The 18,023-nt window shown below is 41.6% G+C and overlaps 1 protein-coding gene and 1 non-coding gene across 2 annotated transcripts in view; both read left to right on the top strand.

Annotated features, from left to right (window-relative positions):
- The window catches only part of LOC126455468 (uncharacterized), a 549,051-nt gene that overhangs the window by 138,723 nt on the left and 392,305 nt on the right, over positions 1 to 18,023 (top strand). The gene's annotated exons all lie outside the window — the stretch shown is intronic.
- Trnap-cgg (transfer RNA proline (anticodon CGG)) lies at positions 3,708 to 3,782 on the top strand. The gene has a single exon. It is a non-coding gene; the product is annotated as a tRNA-Pro (tRNA).

Genomic DNA, 18,023 nt, shown 5'->3' with positions numbered 1-18,023 from the left:
CATTGGAAAATATTGGCCTGGTCAGATGAGTTCCGATTTCAGTTGGTAGGAGTTGACGTATGGTTCGAGTATGGCAGCGACCCCACGAAACCCTGGACGCAAGTTGTCGGCGAGTCGCTATGCGGACTGGTGATGGTTCCATAATGGTGTGGGCTGTGTTTACATAGAATAGTCTGGGTCCTCTCGTCGCACTCTACCGGTCATTGAGTGGAAATGTTTATGTCTGGCTACTTGGAGACCATTTGCACAAATTCATGGGCTTAGTCTTCCCAACAACGATGAAATTTTTTTACACTACTGGCCATTAAAATTGCTACACCACGAAGATGACGTGCTGCAGACGCGAAATTTAACCGACAGGTAGAAGATGCTGTGATATGCAAATGATTAGCTTTTCAGAGGAATCACACAAGGTTGGCGCCGGTGGCGACACCTACAACGTGCTGACACGAGGAAAGTTTCCAACCGATTTCTCATACAGAAACAGCAGTTCACCGGCGTTGCCTGGTGAAACGTTGTTGTGATGCCTCGTGTAAGGAGGAGAAATGCGTACCATCACGTTTCGGACTTTGATAAAGGTCGGATTTTAGCCTATCGCGATTGCAGTTTATCGCATCGCGACATTTCTGTTCGCGTTGGTCGGCATCCAATGACTGTCAGCAGAATATGGAATCGGTGGGTTCAGGAGGGTAATACGGAACGCCGTGCTGGATCCCAACGGCTTCGTATCACTAGCAGTCGAGATGACAGTCATCTTATCCACATGGCTGTAACTGATAGTTCAGTCACGTCTCGATCCCTGAGTCAACAGATGGGGACGTTAGCAAGACAACCATCTGCACTAACAGTCCGACGGCGTTTGCAGCAGCATGGACTATCAGCTCGGAGACCATGGCTGCGGTTACACTTGACGCTGCATCACAGACAGAAGCGCCTGCGTTGGTGTACTCAACGACGAACCTGGGTGCACGAATGGCAAAACGTAATTTTTTCGTATGAATCCAGGTTCTGTTTACAGCATCATGATGGTCGCATCCGTGTTTGACGACATCGCGGTGAACGCACATTGGAAGCGTGTATTCGTCATCGCCATACTGACGTATCACCCGGCGTGATGGTCTGCGGTGCCATTGGTAAACGTCTGGGTCACCTCTTGTTCGCATTGACGGCACTTTGAACAGTGGACGTTACATTTCACATGTGTTACGACCCGTGGCTCTACCCTTCATTCGATCCCTGCGAAACCCTACATTTGAGCAGGATAATGCACGACTGCATGTTGCAGGTCCTGTACGGGCCTTTCTGGATACAGAAAGGGTTCGACTGCTGCCCTGGCCAGCACATTCTCCGGATCTCTCACCAATTAAAAACGTCTGGTCAATGGTGGGCGAGCAACTGGCTCGTCATAATAAGCCAGTCACTACTCTCGATGAACTGTGGTATCGTGTTGAATCTGCTTGGGCAGCTGTACCTGTACACGCCATCCAAGCTCTGTTTGACTCAATGCCCAGGCGTATCAAGGCCGTTATTACGGCCAGAGGTGGTTGTTCTGGGTACTGACATATCAGGATCTATGCACCCATATTGCGTGAAAATGTTGTCTCATGTCAGTTCTAGTTAGGGTTGCGATTTGTGCTTTTACCAGTGGGGGGGGGGGATGTCTTCGGGGGTTATTAGAATTATATATGTTGCCAGCTTGGACCGTGGCGTTACGCATGGTTAAACAGCTATTTATAAATAGATGTTAATGCCGAAACTCACTATTCACGCATATGCGCTATCAGAAAAGCCATCCCTTGTTATATCTTTAAAAGTACATTATAGGTAAAGCTTATTTACAAAATCCTCTACATACAGGTATATGAGGGGAATTCAAAAAGTAGATTCACATTTGTGAAAAGCTGTACTTATTCTGATGAAAACTGAAACACATTAATAGTATTAATAGTAAGACTTACTAAAACCTTTCAGTATTCGGCGCCACAAATTTAAATTATATGTAAAGTTTTACTCCAGTGCTTGGGAAATAAACATCCCAGGTTGGGGCGCATAAACTAAAACCAGAGGAGGGGATGGTCTGATGCAGAGGGGGGAAATCCCCCCTTCCCCTCCTGCGAATCGCACTCTGGTTCTAGTATAATATATTTGTCCAATGAATACCCGTTTATCATCTGCATTTCTTCTTGGTGTAGCAATTTTAATGACCAGTAATGTATATGAAAATGAGCCCTGTTAGATCATACTGGAGAGTTCGAGCGAATTGTTTGGGCACCCATTGAACGGTTATGGGACGTAATAGAGAGGTCGATTCGTGCACGAAATCCTGCACCGGCAATACTTACACAAATATGGACGGCTATAAATGCAGCATGGCTCAATGTTTCTACAGAGGACTTCCAACGACTTGTTGAGACCGTTCCACGGGGAATTGAACTACGCCAGGCAGGTGGTGGTCTGGCAGAATGTTAGGAAGTATCCAGTGACTTTTGTCAGCTCGGTGTATATTAATTTTGGATGTTACACAATTATATTTTTGTGACTGTTGATAAATTATCGTGCAGCTTAACGACAGTATTTCAGTCTGGTACGTAGTCCTCATTAACTCTAGAAACAAAATATATTGTTAATTACGGGACAGCAACTCACGGGATTCATGTGTGGCTGCGTACGTCTGCACAGTGTATGAGGCTGCGACTTCTCATCTCTCTCCACGTGTCTCTTCCTCCTCTCCTCAACACGTGATCTGCAACGTGTTCTGCGCCAGGGTGAAAGGGTGGGGCGACAACTGTGGAACGTGCAGTCCTCAAAGCGGGCTGCTGGCATCAGTTACACGTGCGGGTAGCGGCGACGGCGACGGCGGCGGCGGCGCGTGTTTCGCCTGCGGCTGCACGTGCATGCCGCAGCCTGCCACGTGGATCTCTCTCTGTCCCTGCAGGCTCTCCTTGACGGTGACGGATAGGGCTGCCGCGCGGACGGACGGACGGCGGCCATTACTAGTTTCCGGCCAGCCTGTTGTCGGGGCTTAGGCACGGGTGCACCCAAGTGGAAACGGCGCATGCGTAGAATACTGATGCAACTTGTGTTAAACAGGAAGGCGTTGCATGCGTTTATCTTGTTTTAATTGAAATGCGGGGGAAATGGTAGTTTTGTGTGTTTGTAGTCGGTGTTTTCCTTTCGTGCTCGCTCTCTTAGCCAAGGTTACTAACGCAAATATGTGCCCCTAACACACTCAATATTTATTGCACAGTATCTGATATCGGTGTTGCCGGTTTCTTCAATATGTTGAAGAAGACTGCAGATCTTGAACACTGCAGATTGAAACTTCCTGGCAGATTAAAACTGTGTGCCGGATCGAGACTCGAACTTTTGCCTTTCGCGGGCAAGTGCTCTACAATCTGAGCTACCCAGGCACGACTCACGCCCCGTCCTCACAGCTTTAATTCCGCCAATACCTCGTCTCCTACCTTCCAAAGCTGTGAGGACGGGCCGGCCCGGGTGGCCGTGCGGTTCTAGGCGCTTCAGTCTGGAACCGCGTGACCGTTACGGTCGCAGGTTCGAATCCAGCCTCGGGCATGGATGTGTGTGATGTCCTTAGGTTAGTTAGGTTTAAGTAGTTCTAAGTTCAAGGGGACTGATGACCACAGATGTTAAGTCCCATAGTGCTCAGAGCCATTTGAACCATTGTTGTGAGGACGGGGCGTGAGTCGTGCTTGGGTAGCTCAGTTGGTAGAGCACTTGCCCGCGGAAGGCAAAGGTCCCGAGTTCGAGTCTCGGTCCGGCACACAGTTTTAATCTGCCAGGAAGTTTCATATCAGCGCACACTCCGCTGTAGAGTGAAAATTTCCTTCTAGAGACTGCAGATTGTCACTCGTTCATTGGATGAATTCCCGTAAAGAACTGAAAAATATAATTGAAAAGTGGGCTGGAAGCTGTATATGAAAGCACTATGTGGTACTTCGACGAAATGAAGTTCCTGATTGACCAGGAAATGCACCGTAATTCGTTTTCCGCAACATCGGAGGTAAGTAAATATCATGGTATCATTAGAGTAGGCAGAGAAGTTCGTTGTACTGGTAGCAGTTGTCAGAATTGACAAATAAAACAAGGTCAGGTGTCCAGCAAGCATAAGTATTTTTTCTGGCAGTACACACACGTAAGATAATGTAAGCTTTCAGTAAGCACAATTATTTTATTTCATTTGCAACAGTAGTTAGGGCAGAGAAAAGCGTAGAAAACAGTACATGAATACGATAAAGTATACTGTTCTCTTTTTTAAATTGTAGTAGCCTTTTTTGTTGGTTTCGAAGATGCGATGCAAGAGCCTCTGGTCCACACAAACAGTCACAGAAGGCTTGTCTGACATCGTTCGTCCATTCTTCACGATTACTGTGTGTGTGTGTGTGTGTGTGTGTGTGTGTGTGTGTGTGTGTGTGTGTTGCAAGGCAAACAACTCGGTAGCAATACGTCGCAGGCATGTTTGCTGTGAAGGCAGAGTTTTAATTACCGCGTTCCTGGCATAAATATCGCGTGCATTCTTGGTCTTGCGCTTTCGCTCACTGTATCGACACAGTATTATTGTCCCAGTAATACTGAACGTGTGAGGGCCACTGTGAAGCGGCTATATTCTTTGTACGGGTAGATTTATTGTAAATCGTTTGTATTCGTTAGACTCGTACCAATTCGCGACTCCCTAAAACGTTTCGTATCAGACTCGACTGCCGTATTCCACTAGTACGTCTCAGCGGGCCGAGTCGATGAAGTAACGAAACGGCTCACCCATTTCTGACCGACCCGGGAAGAGCTTGTGCCGACGCGGAGTAACGCTTAGGTTTTCCATTTCGTTGCTCTTCATGCCTTCCTGTACTCCTGTGAATTTGCTCTCGCCATGCTCTTGGTCAGCAAACATAAATAGCGTAATAATAGTTAGTTTGTACATTTCACACGTCAATAATTTTTCAAAAGTTGAATCTCATTTCTTACCTGTGTCCTATAAATACAAACAGTGTTGATACCGTAATCCTAACATGATTTTATTTAATTTGTAGTCGTAATTCACCTGTTTGATTCAACAAATAATAGACGTTTCATAAAGAAGTGAAGTATTTGCTGAAAGTGATTTGCGCAACATTAAATTTGGTGCTGTCAATGAAACGTTTCGTTAGATTCAGTAATTTTCAGGTGGATATAATTGAATGTGGGATAAAAATACGTATTTTGAACCAGCGACCAATAACCTACCTATTCACCCATTGGTTCCGTGGCGCTAGAAATGTTAACGTATGCTTAATTATTTATACGCAACATCCTAAATGGATGGTAAAACTTAATATACTCACATTAAGAAATTTAAACAGTGTCTCCAGCTTGAAACTTTTTTTTATGAAAAGGTCTGTATTTACAACACGATTGCTATACTCAGCTTGACGCCTTGCACATGAGTTGCCCATAGTAACTACATTGCTTTATACGGTGAGAGACAACAGAAATAGCCAGTTAGTATTTACAATTAAACTAACGCGGGATTGACCCTTCTTAATGAACATAAAAGATTATGTTGGTAATGATCACCGTTGACTTCTATTCAGCGCTGTGCTCGATTTATCAAATTGTGAGAGACGCGAATCAGCTCTGCCTGGGGGATAGCAGCAACTGTGTTTCCAGTATCCTGCTGTAGCTCCTCCAGTGTGTGAGGATTATTTGAGTACACGTGATCCTTCAATTTTACCCGCATGAAAAATCACAAGGAGAGAGATTAGGTGATCGAGATGTCCAGGAGGTTGCACTGCCTCTGCTGACTGTCCTCTCCGAAATACCTCATGCATTCTTGACAAAGTTGTCAAGGCGGTATGTGCTGCTGCTCCGTCTTGCTGAAAGGATCCATGCAGTTGCTCATCTTGTGTCTGTTGGTCCACATAATGTATTAAACAGTTTCGCGACGTAACAGTTTCTCATTGACGTGTTTGAGAAACCGCCGTGTTACATTGTGGGCAATCAGATTCTGCGCATGAAGCACCAGTCTTGAGGCGATGCAGCGGCTGTTCAAAGCAGTAATAGCGATTAATGGGGTGTGTTCTGTGAGCTCACAAAGCCTGACAGGATGAACCAGGCCTCAACTTAAGAAATGAAAAACTGAGGTTTCAAAAGTCGTGATTCCACTTAGAATCCAACGGCAGAACTCAACACATGAAAGTTCCTGTGGACGCCTTCAGTCATGTCCAGCAGTAAATCTGTAAGGTTATAGATGTAGATGCTTCTCGACAATATTTCGACACGAAGATCTGTTGCGTTCCACTTGCACGGATTGAGATTCCGTTGGATATGATTTCCAGGTTTTCCTCCACTCGACAATATTTCCTGTTGGTCGAACTCATTTCGGACAGTTGCGGCTTTTGTTCGCTACGGAGATCGTTTTGCGCCATTTTGCCACTGACTTTTACATTGCAGACATGGCTGAAGATTTTGCCAAAAATCCTGCAGTCTTAAACTGTAGTGCAAACAGTTCCACGCTCGTTTTTCACGAATTCGCTTGACAATCGAAAATGAACGGACACAGTTTTATCCCGCGTGCCATTTTGTTTTGCATTCAGCTGGTCACTAAACAAATCTGCTGCTCTCTCACTCACTCAAACTTAATGGCACAGTAGAAATGTAATACCCGCCTGGTCAAGGAGATTGAAACATTAGGTTTTGTTATACTTTAATAATAAATGTTCGTAAATTTGTATTCGAAATGTAGTCTACTCAGTTTTCGACGTAAATTTGATTCTGGAGCATGAAATCACGTAGTATTCAAGAACTTCTACGTTGTGATTACTCAGGTAGACCTGCAGTACTTCTTGTTAGAAACTTTTGCAGCAGGTAGAACGAGAATGATGTACCGCTGAGGAGGTCGCTCTGAAAAGTGTCGGAGCGCGGTTAACAGTTTCCAACCTCCCAAGTCTGCCCACTTTGCGGATGACTCGCCAGAGCGGGACGCTGTTATCCTTTTGTATCTGCTTGCTACCGTCAACGATCCGCTAACTCCTGTACCGACAGCGACCGACCGCCTTTTGTGCTTTCTGAACGTAGTCTGAACTTGGACAAGATCCTAGAGATTCCGACTGTGTATGCCGTCATAGTCTCATCAGCATAATGATGTAATGCTTTCCCGATTATGTATTTTAAGTTACGTCAAGTTTCCTTTATTTCCTTCAGTCACCTTCTTTACGTATTCTGGGAAGTGTGTCTTCCGTGTCTAGTGGAGAGATCTATCGGGTGAGGATCTGGTCCTTAGAAATCATGATTTTCAAAGGTCGCGTTACATTTTAACTAATACCGGAGACATACGACGAATAATACGGTACTCCAGAAATTCCGAATTCTACTGCCACTCGAGATTCCGCATCCAACTTCCATAGTAATTGCCTTCCTTTGACACAACACTTCAAGCTGGAGTAAAAACTCCAGAACTATTCGGTTGGGATGTTAAACAGTTTCCTTGGAAGGAAAAAAAACTTTATTTTCTGTGAGCTTGCACGTTGCACTTCGATTAGACTCGTGTATTTATTGCATGAAGCGTGTCGTCTTCATGATACGGACTGTGTGCTTACTTCGATCGTGTAAAACGTCAAAGACGTGAAGCAATTACGTTTTGATTTTTTAAAAATGTTACGTCTCATTTTTAACACTGAAAGCCAATATTTTGTAAAGCGAAAGATGTAGCATGTAGAGAAGAAAATAAAATTGTAAGTCGCAGCTAACTAAAAGCTTAATTATATATCCAGTTATGTTTTCACTAATTTCTAGTTTCATGAAAACCCCATCCTGACGACAATAAAACCATACCGAAACTAAACGTGTTTGGGGACGACATGAGGAAAAATCTTTTGCTTCATGCGAAGCAAACAAGACAAAAGAAGTAACACGTACGGGAATACACAATATCAGGTGTTAGGTTTCCTGATTTTGACGCAAAAACTCGTAGTTTCTCGGATTGTGCGTTACTATTTCGAAGGAATATATATCGTAACACGTAGACTAGCCTGATAGTGTTTCTACCATTTGCAATGTAAGTAGCTTAAAGAAAAACGTAAGAAAAGCACCGTGTGGTACTGCATTCTTACAGATGCTACACTCATTAGCTTTATCAATTTAGACTAAGTTTACTACGAACACAAAGTAGTGGCTAATGACTGAGAAACATGTTTTCGAAGAATAAAATGTTTTGCGGTAATGTAAGTCTAAAGAATGATCTTTTTCTTGGAATATGTTTGCGTTAGTCAACAGAACTTAGTAATTTACATACTTGATTTTATATGAAACCTGTGACTGTTACAAAACATATGACAGAAGTAGCATACTGTCTTAAAGTTATCACTCACACTTCTCAATTAATAATACCATCCACCTTAGCATGAGGGACTAAAAGCTCTTAAAACGTGCCGTGGAATAAATAAATAGGAGTGCCAGTATGCAGAACATCGTAAGACAATTGGAATTTATTTACAGTTCTTCAGAGCCAGGCGAACAGAATTACACGTAACGTGAGGACAGTGAAAATGATTAATCACTAGTGAGTCAATACAGGTCACAGTCGTTGTCTGAGAATGGCCGCGCTCGCAGAAAAGAACTGTTACGTCGATTATCTTGGGTGCTTTTCCGCGAATCCTGTTAAGCGGAAATCGCCTTATCGCCCACTAAGATAACCGGCCGTCTTTGGAGAGACGCGTTGGTCCTAAAGTTTTTAGTCTACTTCCGCTGGCAAAAAGCGACGCTTTTCCGCGAAAAGAGGATAACGAAACAATACGATGAGGTTGCTCCAGTATGTCATCCCATTATAGATCGGATAGCTAGTTCCAATTAATGTCTTGTCGTATCTCGAGCGATGCCAAACGCGCGGAAAGCTGCTGAAAATAAAGGACTAAAGCAAGAGCAAACGACACCTTTCTATCGTGTCCTCCGTTACTGGCTTTCATTTTTTACCCTTTTTTATGGCATTGTATCGAAAAAATTTCGTTAGCGATCACGTTCGACCATTTTCTTTTTTCTTTTCTTTAGATTCATGATATCGTATATTACTGGGTGGAGAAAGAAAATAAGAAATGGCACGTTTTGTGGTACTCGTGGTGGCTACAACTGGATAACTGAATCATCAGGCGCTAAAAATGGTATGGCCATTTTCATGTTTTGTGACGTGCTCGTGACTTAGATATGGCGCTCAGCTCTTTCCGTCGACAGACATTGCAGCTACTTTGACACTTTCTTCGTAGCTGTTGGTTTTTGAATGACATGTAACGTGCTGCAGTGTGTGTGTGTGTGTGTGTGTGTGTGTGTGTGTGTGTGAATAACTGTTTACGAACGAACTACGGTCGTAGTGCATACCTTATTTACGTGTTTGTAAAGTTTACACTGAGAGAGAATTGTCTCAGTAGAAACGGCACTGAGCTCGTGTTCAGATTGACCAATATTGAAATCCCTCTTCGGCTGCCTTGCTTCTGTTTCCTGGGATTTCCGTAAACGGCTCCAGGCGAGTGATGGGTGATACCGTTTATAAGGCAGCGATAAATTTCTTTAGCCCGATTTTGTGGGAACTCTGTCGACGAAGCCATTGAAACTAACTTCTCAAACGTGTTCCACGATGAAATGAGATGGGATGCCCTTTCAGTCGCATAAATTTGATTCTTTTTCACCAGTAACACGAATACTGCCTCTTTTTGACATCAGTCTTCTGACTCGTTTGACTGCTGTCCGCCACGAATTCCTCTCCTGTGCTAACCTCTTCATCTCAGAGTAGCACTTGCAACCTACGTCCTCAATTATTTGCTGGATGTATTCCAGTCTCTGTCTTCCTGTACGGTTTTTGCCTTCTACAGCTCCCTCTCGTACCATGGAAGTCCCTTCTCCTTATCAGTGTTTTCCACATACTCCTTTCCTCTCCGATACTGCGCAGAATCTCTTCATTCCTTACCTTACCAGTCAACCTAATTTTAACATTCGTCAGTAGCATCACATCTCAAATTGACGTTAAAACGTATATATCTCTTAAAGTACTACAGTTAAAATGTTAAAACTTGAGAACATAGTGTACGATATTCTGTGCTGCTTTTGTTTGATCATTTACTTTGACATTCATTTATATGAATTTCAATTTTTTTTATTACTGGTGTACATATAATGTACCTTTTCTCATATACTAATCAAGCATTAAAGTTGAAACTTTACATCTTACACCTGCATAAAAGGTTGGTAAATGGTGCGCAACGGATTTTTGTTTAAGCTCATACTTACTTTCAAATTGATTTGTCAGTTTTATGTTAAAAGCAGCTGCTCAATATTGCCCATGAAGTAAAGGAGAACTTTTACACACAAGAAGTAGTACTGCACAGGATTATTCAGTTCGTGATTTTGAAGAATTGTGCTAAATATCAAGACGTTAGCTTTTAAAGTTGCTGAAAGGTAAATCTAAAAAAAAAAAACTCTCTTCGGAAAATCTGATTTAAAATTTTTATTTCAGTTTTTACCAATAACGGTTTTTACCAATACCAGTTATCATATTCGTAACCATAATCCTCGTTATTTTCCCTTGCCTCCTTTTCGTAGCTAACTTTCGCGTATTCCCTTCTGCTGCTTTGGCTTTGTCAAGTCATGCTTCATCGGTGCTTCTGAGTATTTTCAGTGTGAATGAACGTGGATGGAAGCCTAATCTGTCGAGGCACTTATTAAACACAGTAGGCATCACATGGAGCATTAATACTGTTTTTGGACAACGCATCCTTATAAGATGTTTGTAGGGCTCATTTACATTTTGTATTTTCCCTCGTATGCATTTTTTCGGCGGTAAAGGGTTGGCGAGGTATCTGAAACTTCGTTTTATGACATTTAAAACAGCAGGCGGCAAACCATGATTATGGGTTTACGGTTTTCCTCTGGCTTCCGCGTTACTATATTTGCACCACGATATGTCTCAGAGATAGTGCTGAGGTTTCTAGTCTGTGAAAAGTTACTGAAAGAACATCGCTCACAACTACTTGCTGCATTGTTTTCACATTATTTACATAGCCCCTGACGGTTTTTTAATGATGTATTTGTAATGTGAGAATTTCTTCGCCTGAAACTGTGGTAGCACTTCCCAGTGGCTTTCCATTTTCTAGTTTCTTGGCCTCCATTCCTTTCACAGCCTTCTAGATACATCTGCAGTTTGTTTAGAGTGTGTAATCGAAAAATGAATACAAGAATAGTCTAGCTTAGAGAAGGTGTGGATCACAGCACGGAAACACGGGGCATGTCAGGCGCAAACGGTTAAAGAATTAAAAAAAAAAGTTTGTCGGCAGAATTCGATTAAAACTTTGAGATTTCGTTCTTAAAGTATCAATCTTATAAATTAAGAAATTAAAAAAGATTCCAGTTTTTTCTCTATTTTGCCCTGCATCTTGTAACACCTCCATTTTATCCCGACCTGATCTGATCGAATAGCAGCCCAGTATTTACTATTAACATGACCGTGAACCTAATGGGGCTGGTAATCGGAGTTGGCTGCTACGGAAGTTGTTACTTTCCAGTTCGTCCTGTTCAATACTATAATACTGAATACATGGTAATAAGAAACACCAACACAGTTTTACTAATCACGAACTTATATTCTTCTCAAAACACAAAAAGAAGACGGCCACTGCCTTCGTCATACGTATCTAATTACGGCTAATCTCAGCACAGGCTTTCTTCATTTGCAATTATCGTCACACGCTAATCCATCACTGCATCCAACACTGCAATCCAAGGTTAGGCCGGCGCGGTAGACGCGAAACTAAATATCGGCACTAGTAACGTCACTGATCACTCTTATAAAGATACTTCATCACTTTCGCCGGTATTTATTTTATTATTTAGGGGTCTAACCACGACGATGGTGACACCATTCTCGATTAAAAACCCTGTATTCCAATAATGGCCTCTACACACACACACACACACACACACACACACACACACACACACACACACACACACACACACACACACTATTCCCACCAACCACTCTGGCGCATCTCGACTCGCTCTCGCAACACGTCACAATCGATTGTTCGCCCTATCGACCTGTGCCGAGTGCAAAGTTATAGTAAGGGCTTATGGACGCCTTACAATCTGCTCTTAAGCTTGTTGCTATGCGTACGCAGAATTTGCACTGGCGAATGTTCGCTAGGGGACAGTCTGCTACGCGTAATGGTTCCATGCTTGGCGACATTTCTGTGGCTGGCAGTTCCTGTTGGAGGCCTCCAAGTAACCGATATTAGCAGCGCGCAGAAGCGCTGTCGCAGATGGGGCACCCTCCTGCTGAGACTTGCAGCTTCCCACGGCGCTTTCACTGCATCTAAAAATACCGGCCACTTGGATTGTGAATTGGACAGGCCCGGCCAGCAGGAAGGGCAGCGTTCTGGAAGATGGCGCTCCGTGTACCGGCCCGCGAACGACGAGACCGCAGGGTACTTACCTGAATTAAGCCTTCCTCCCCCTCTAGCTCCGAGCAAAAACTGTCAGCGAGATGGCAGGGAGAAAGTGCACGCTGAATGGGTACTTCATTTCCGTACTCTGGTGCCACTGCAATCGAAGAGAGGCCACTTGCTCTTCGCTGGAGTTTTTCTGTCTGACCAGTAAATGCAGTGCACTGAAGCCATTTACTGGGAGAGTTGGCGTTCTGTAACTGCGGTTTTTCCGCCACCATCGAGTCGTGCTAGGGCCGAGTTTGAATAATGACAAGAGAAAGGCTTTGATGCAGTGAGAGTAAAGTATTCAGTGCCTGTAATACATTTTTGTGGGTATTTAAAACTATTTTTTCATGGTAAAGACGTAGAGGTAAAAAGAATCAAGTTCGGGAAAAAGCACAAGAAAATAATCTGGGAGACCCGTCAGAAGACAAACAATGGCAATTTTGGCACTGATCGAACTTTAAGTAAACCAAACATCCATGCAGCCAAGTGGGTACCGAGAACATAAAAATTTTCTCTCGCTAATTTCATGATTGTTGTGGTTCTGCGCATGTTTGAAAACAAATAATTGTGCAGGAAGGCTCCAACCACAGTACGTCTCCTGCAACATTGCTACTGTGGCAGAAGAGTCATTAAGTTTAGCGTTGTATGTGACAGTAGTTCCGCTAGTCGCGTTTCCAAGTGTATTGTAACCTGGGCCTAGATAAAAGCTTTGCAGTAACAGTTGCAGATATTACAACAATGAAACAAAATTACTGTTCCAAGATGGCCGCCGAGTAAGTGACGCCAGAAACTATTTCCAGAAAGTTAAGTGATTTAGACAGGAATATAATTTAGTTTAACGCCGCTAACAAATTAAATACGTGCGTTACTGTATCGTTTAGTCTTGCCGTTGAAGGTTTGACTTTTCTTTGCGTATTTTTTCAGAAAACACGAAAAGATCGTAACTTCGCGAAGTCGCGCTTAGGCTTAAATTTTGTAAACGTGTTTGTTTCTTGTTTCACGGTAATTTAACTAGTTTCTCGGTAACAAATAAGTAAACTACCGTAAATAGCGTATAACTTCATTGTTTTAAAACAGATTTCAGAAAAACAGCGTAATGTTATATCAGAAACATCCTTATATACTTTTGTTTATAGGCCTAATTCTCGTAACGTTTTTGGAGAATCAAACTTAAAGTATCTCGTTTAATTGTATTTTTTTTCATTCCATCGAGTGAAATATATAATAAATAGTGTATACCTTCATTGTTTTAATACAGATCTTAGAAAAACAGCGGAATTTTAAATCAGAAACTTGCTTATATACATTTGTGAATAGGCTTAATTCTTGTAACGTCTTTTTTTGATTTTCGGTAATTTAATTGATTTATTCTAGCTAAAGTATTATTTTTGCCATGAGTGAGAAGTGCCTGACTTGCCTTAGAATTGTTAGTTCCGGGGTTTGGTGTGATGGATGCAGTAGTTTTTTTCACTGGGGGGACTGCAGTGGCGTGGGTGTCGAGGAAGTGGATCAGGCCCATCAGTGGTTATGTAGGATTTGCAGCAGAGATAGGAAGATAGTGGAACAGGAGGGGAAAATTGCTGCCCTTCAGGCTGAGCTAGATCAGGCTAGGGAAGATCTGGACAGGTTAAGGTGGGAGAAGGACAAAGAGAGGTGGGAAGTGGCAACAGGTAACAGAAGGAACAGGCCTAGAACTAAGTCTGACAGTTTTGTGGTGAATGTCAAAAATAAGTTTGACCTGTTGCTTCAGTTAGAAACTGATGAGCCTTAAACAGAAGTAGGTGTAGACAGGACACAACAAACTTACAATAGGAAATTGAAAAAGAATGTAGGAAAGTCATCGAAAAGGAAGAAAGTTTTGTTGTTAGGCAGTTCTCATGCCAGAGGTGTAGGCCAACTTCTGCAGGAGGAATTACGACCAGAATACCAGGTCACAAATTTTTTTCAAACCAAGTGCTAGTCTGGATCAGGTGACAGAGGATTTAGGTTCACTCTATAATGGATTTACCAGGGAAGACACCGTGGTTATTGTGGGAGGGCCAGGGAACAGCATCGACAGAGATCCTGGGTACAGTATAGAGTGTGACCTGGTAAAGATTGCGTCGGCATCGAGACACACCAATGTGGAATTTGTATCTGTCCTGAGACGCCATGACCGGCCTCATTTGAACTCTTCTGTTGGGAGAGTTAATTTGGAGTTGAAACGGCTTCTTGGGTCGGGCGCGGGGGCTCATATTGGTGTGATTCCTGTTGATTGTCTCAGTAGGTGGGACTATACCAGGCACGGCCTACATCTCAACAGGAAAGGGAAGGGGAAACTGGCTGGGGTAATAGCAGGAAATTTAAGGGTGTTGGAGCAGCACCTTTTTAGGATAGGTAAGACAGAAAGATGTCAAGTTCTACGAGAGGTCAGGATTGAAACAAATCTTCAGTTTAGGAAAGCAATTAAACAGCACAATTCTAGAACATTGGATCACCAATCACAGCTGTCAATTATAAATTTTCACCAATCACCAGAAATTTTATCTCCACCAAGTTGTATCTCAGTCCTAGGTAATTGCATTGATGAATTAAAGTCACCCAACCCAGTTGACGTAATCTGCCTCTCTGAACACCATGTGACCACTGATATAGGAACTAGGCCTAAGCACAATGAGAAACTCAGACAGGAGAGTACTGCAAATGTTAGAATAAGGAAAGGTTCTCATAAAAGTATAATTAAAAATAATGTAAGTATATTTCATCAAAATATTGGGAGTTTAAAGAATAAAGTAGATGAGCTTCTGGTTTGTTTAGAAGATTTAGAAGTTGAGGATGAAATAGATATACTATGCCTGTCTGAGCATCACATTGTTACTTATATGGATAAGGTAAATGTAAGTGGATATAAGCTCTCTGCACATGTAATGAGAGAAAATATGGAGAAAGGAGGAGTTGCCATATATGTCAAAAGTTATCATTGTGCAAAAAGTATAGAAACAAAAAAGTTTTGTGTAGAGAAACATATAGAAGCATGTGCCTGTGAGCTTAAATTAAATAAAGGCACATTTATAATTGTAACTGTATATAGGTCACCATCGGGAAATTTTCATCTAGTTCTGAAAAATTTGGACTCCTTGTCGTGCTATCTGTCAGACGGGGGAAGCAAATTATTATTTGTGGGGACTTCAATGTAGATTCTCTGAAAGAGGGTAATAGGAAAAATGACCTTGAAGTATTACTCGGTTCTTTCAATTTGACACCCGTTATTGATTTTCCTACTTGGGTGGTAAAGGATAGCAGCTCACTGATAGATAACTTCTTTATAGACCAAGATAAGTTTAACCAGATAAATGCTCAGCCTGTTGAGAATGGTCTTTCTGATCATGGTGCACAGCTTGTTACAATATATGACATAGCTCCATTCAGCAATACTAAACAGTCCTCCAAAGTAGTACGTTCAGTCAACGATTTAACAATTGCAAATTTCAGGGAAAGCCTACAGCAGTTAGACTGGGATGAGGTGTACCGTGAACCTGATGCCAATTTAAAATATAATTTATTTCATGACATTTTTGTAAATGCATTTGAAAACTGCTTCCCCAAGAAAATAGTTAAATATACTCGTAAGAAACCTTATAACAAACCATGGCTTACTAAGGGTATAAAAATATCTTGTAACCGGAAAAGGGAAATGTATCTGACAGCAAGAAAGAGTAGTGATCCAGACACTATCAAACATTATAAAAACTACTGTGTTATATTAAGAAAAGTTATTAAAAAATCCAGAAGTATGTGTATCATGACTGAAATCAGCAACTCTGATAATAAAATTAAAACAATTTGGAATATTATTAAAAGAGAAACAGGCCAACCAAGAGCACAAGAAGACAGCATTACCATCAAACTGAATGAAAACTTTACAGACAAAAAGTCAGAAGTTGAAAATATTTTTAATAATCATTTTCTAAATGCTGTGGATATAGTAGGATCCAGGTGTTCATTAGAAGATGCTAGGATGTTAATGGAAGAGGCCATACCTATGCAGTTTGATACAATTGAAATCTCACCCACTTCTCCCTCTGAAATTAGGAAAATAATTAACTTGCTTAAAAGCAAAAACTCACATGGAATTGATGGCATTTCCAGCAAAATACTAAAAGCTTATTCTCAGCCACCTGTGTAATAGCTCTCTAGAACAGGGCATTTTTCCTGATAGACTGAAATATGCTATTGTTATACCTTTGCATAAAAAGGGGGATAGATCTGATGTCAACAATTACTGTCCAATCTCCCTTCTAACAGCTTTATCCAAAATTTTTGAGAAAGTAATGTATTCAAGAGTAGCTTCACATATCTGTAAAAATGAAGTACTAACAAAATGTCAGTTTGGTTTCCAGAAAGGTTTTTCAACAGAAAATGCCATATATGCCTTCACCAATCAAATTTTGAATGATCTGAATAACCGAACACCACCCATTGGGATTTTTTGTGATCTCTCAAAGGCTTTTGATTGTGTAAATCATGAAATTCTGCTAGACAAGCTCAAATATTGTGGCATGAGTGGGACAGTGCACAAATGGTTCAGTTCGTACCTAACTGGACGAGTGCAGAAAGTTGAAATAAGCAGTTCTCATAATATGCAAAGATGAGCACATTCCTCAAACTGGGGAACTATCAAGAATGGGGTTCCACAAGGGTCAGTCTTGGGTCCTTTGTTGTTCTTAATATATATTAATGACTTGCCATTCTATATTCATGAAGAGGCAAAGTTAGTTCTCTTTGCCGATGATACAAGTATAGAAATCACACCTGACAAACAAGAATTAACTGATGAAATTGCCAATACTGTCTTTCAGAAAATTACTAAGTGGTTCCTTGTAAACGGACACTCACTGAATTTTGATAAGACACCGTACATACAGTTCCGTACAGTGAATGGTATAGACCTTAATCAGAAGCATATAGCTAAGGTAGAATATTCAAAATTTTTAGGTGTGTCCATTGATGAGAGATTAAATTGGAAGAAACACATTGATGATCTGCCGAAACGTTTGAGTTCAGCTACTTATGCAATAAGGGTCATTGCAAATTTTGGTGATAAACATCTTCGTAAATTAGCTTACTACGCCTATTTTCACTCATTGCTTTCATATGGTATCATATTTTGGGGTAATTCATCACTGAAGAATAAAGTATTTATTGCACAAAAGCGTGTAATCAGAATAATAGCTGGAGTCCACCCAAGATCATCCTGCAGACATTTATTTAAGGATCTAGGGATATTCACAGTAGCTTCTCAGTGTATATACTCTCTTATGAAATTTATTATTAACAACCAAACCCAATTCAAAAGTAATAGCAGTGTGCATAACTACAATACTAGAAGAAAGGATGATCTTCACTATTCAAGATTAAATCTAACTTTGGCACAGAAAGGGGTGAATTATACTGCCACTAAAGTCTTTGGTCACTTACCAAATAGTATCAAAAGTCTGGCAGATAACCAACAAGTCTTTAGGAAGAAATTAAAAGAATTTCTGAATGACAACTCCTTCTACTCCATAGAGGAATTTTTAG

The sequence above is a fragment of the Schistocerca serialis genome, chromosome 1, assembly GCF_023864345.2.
Source record: "Schistocerca serialis cubense isolate TAMUIC-IGC-003099 chromosome 1, iqSchSeri2.2, whole genome shotgun sequence".
Lineage (NCBI taxonomy): Eukaryota > Metazoa > Arthropoda > Insecta > Orthoptera > Acrididae > Schistocerca > Schistocerca serialis.
This window is presented reverse-complemented; position numbering and strand designations above follow the sequence as displayed.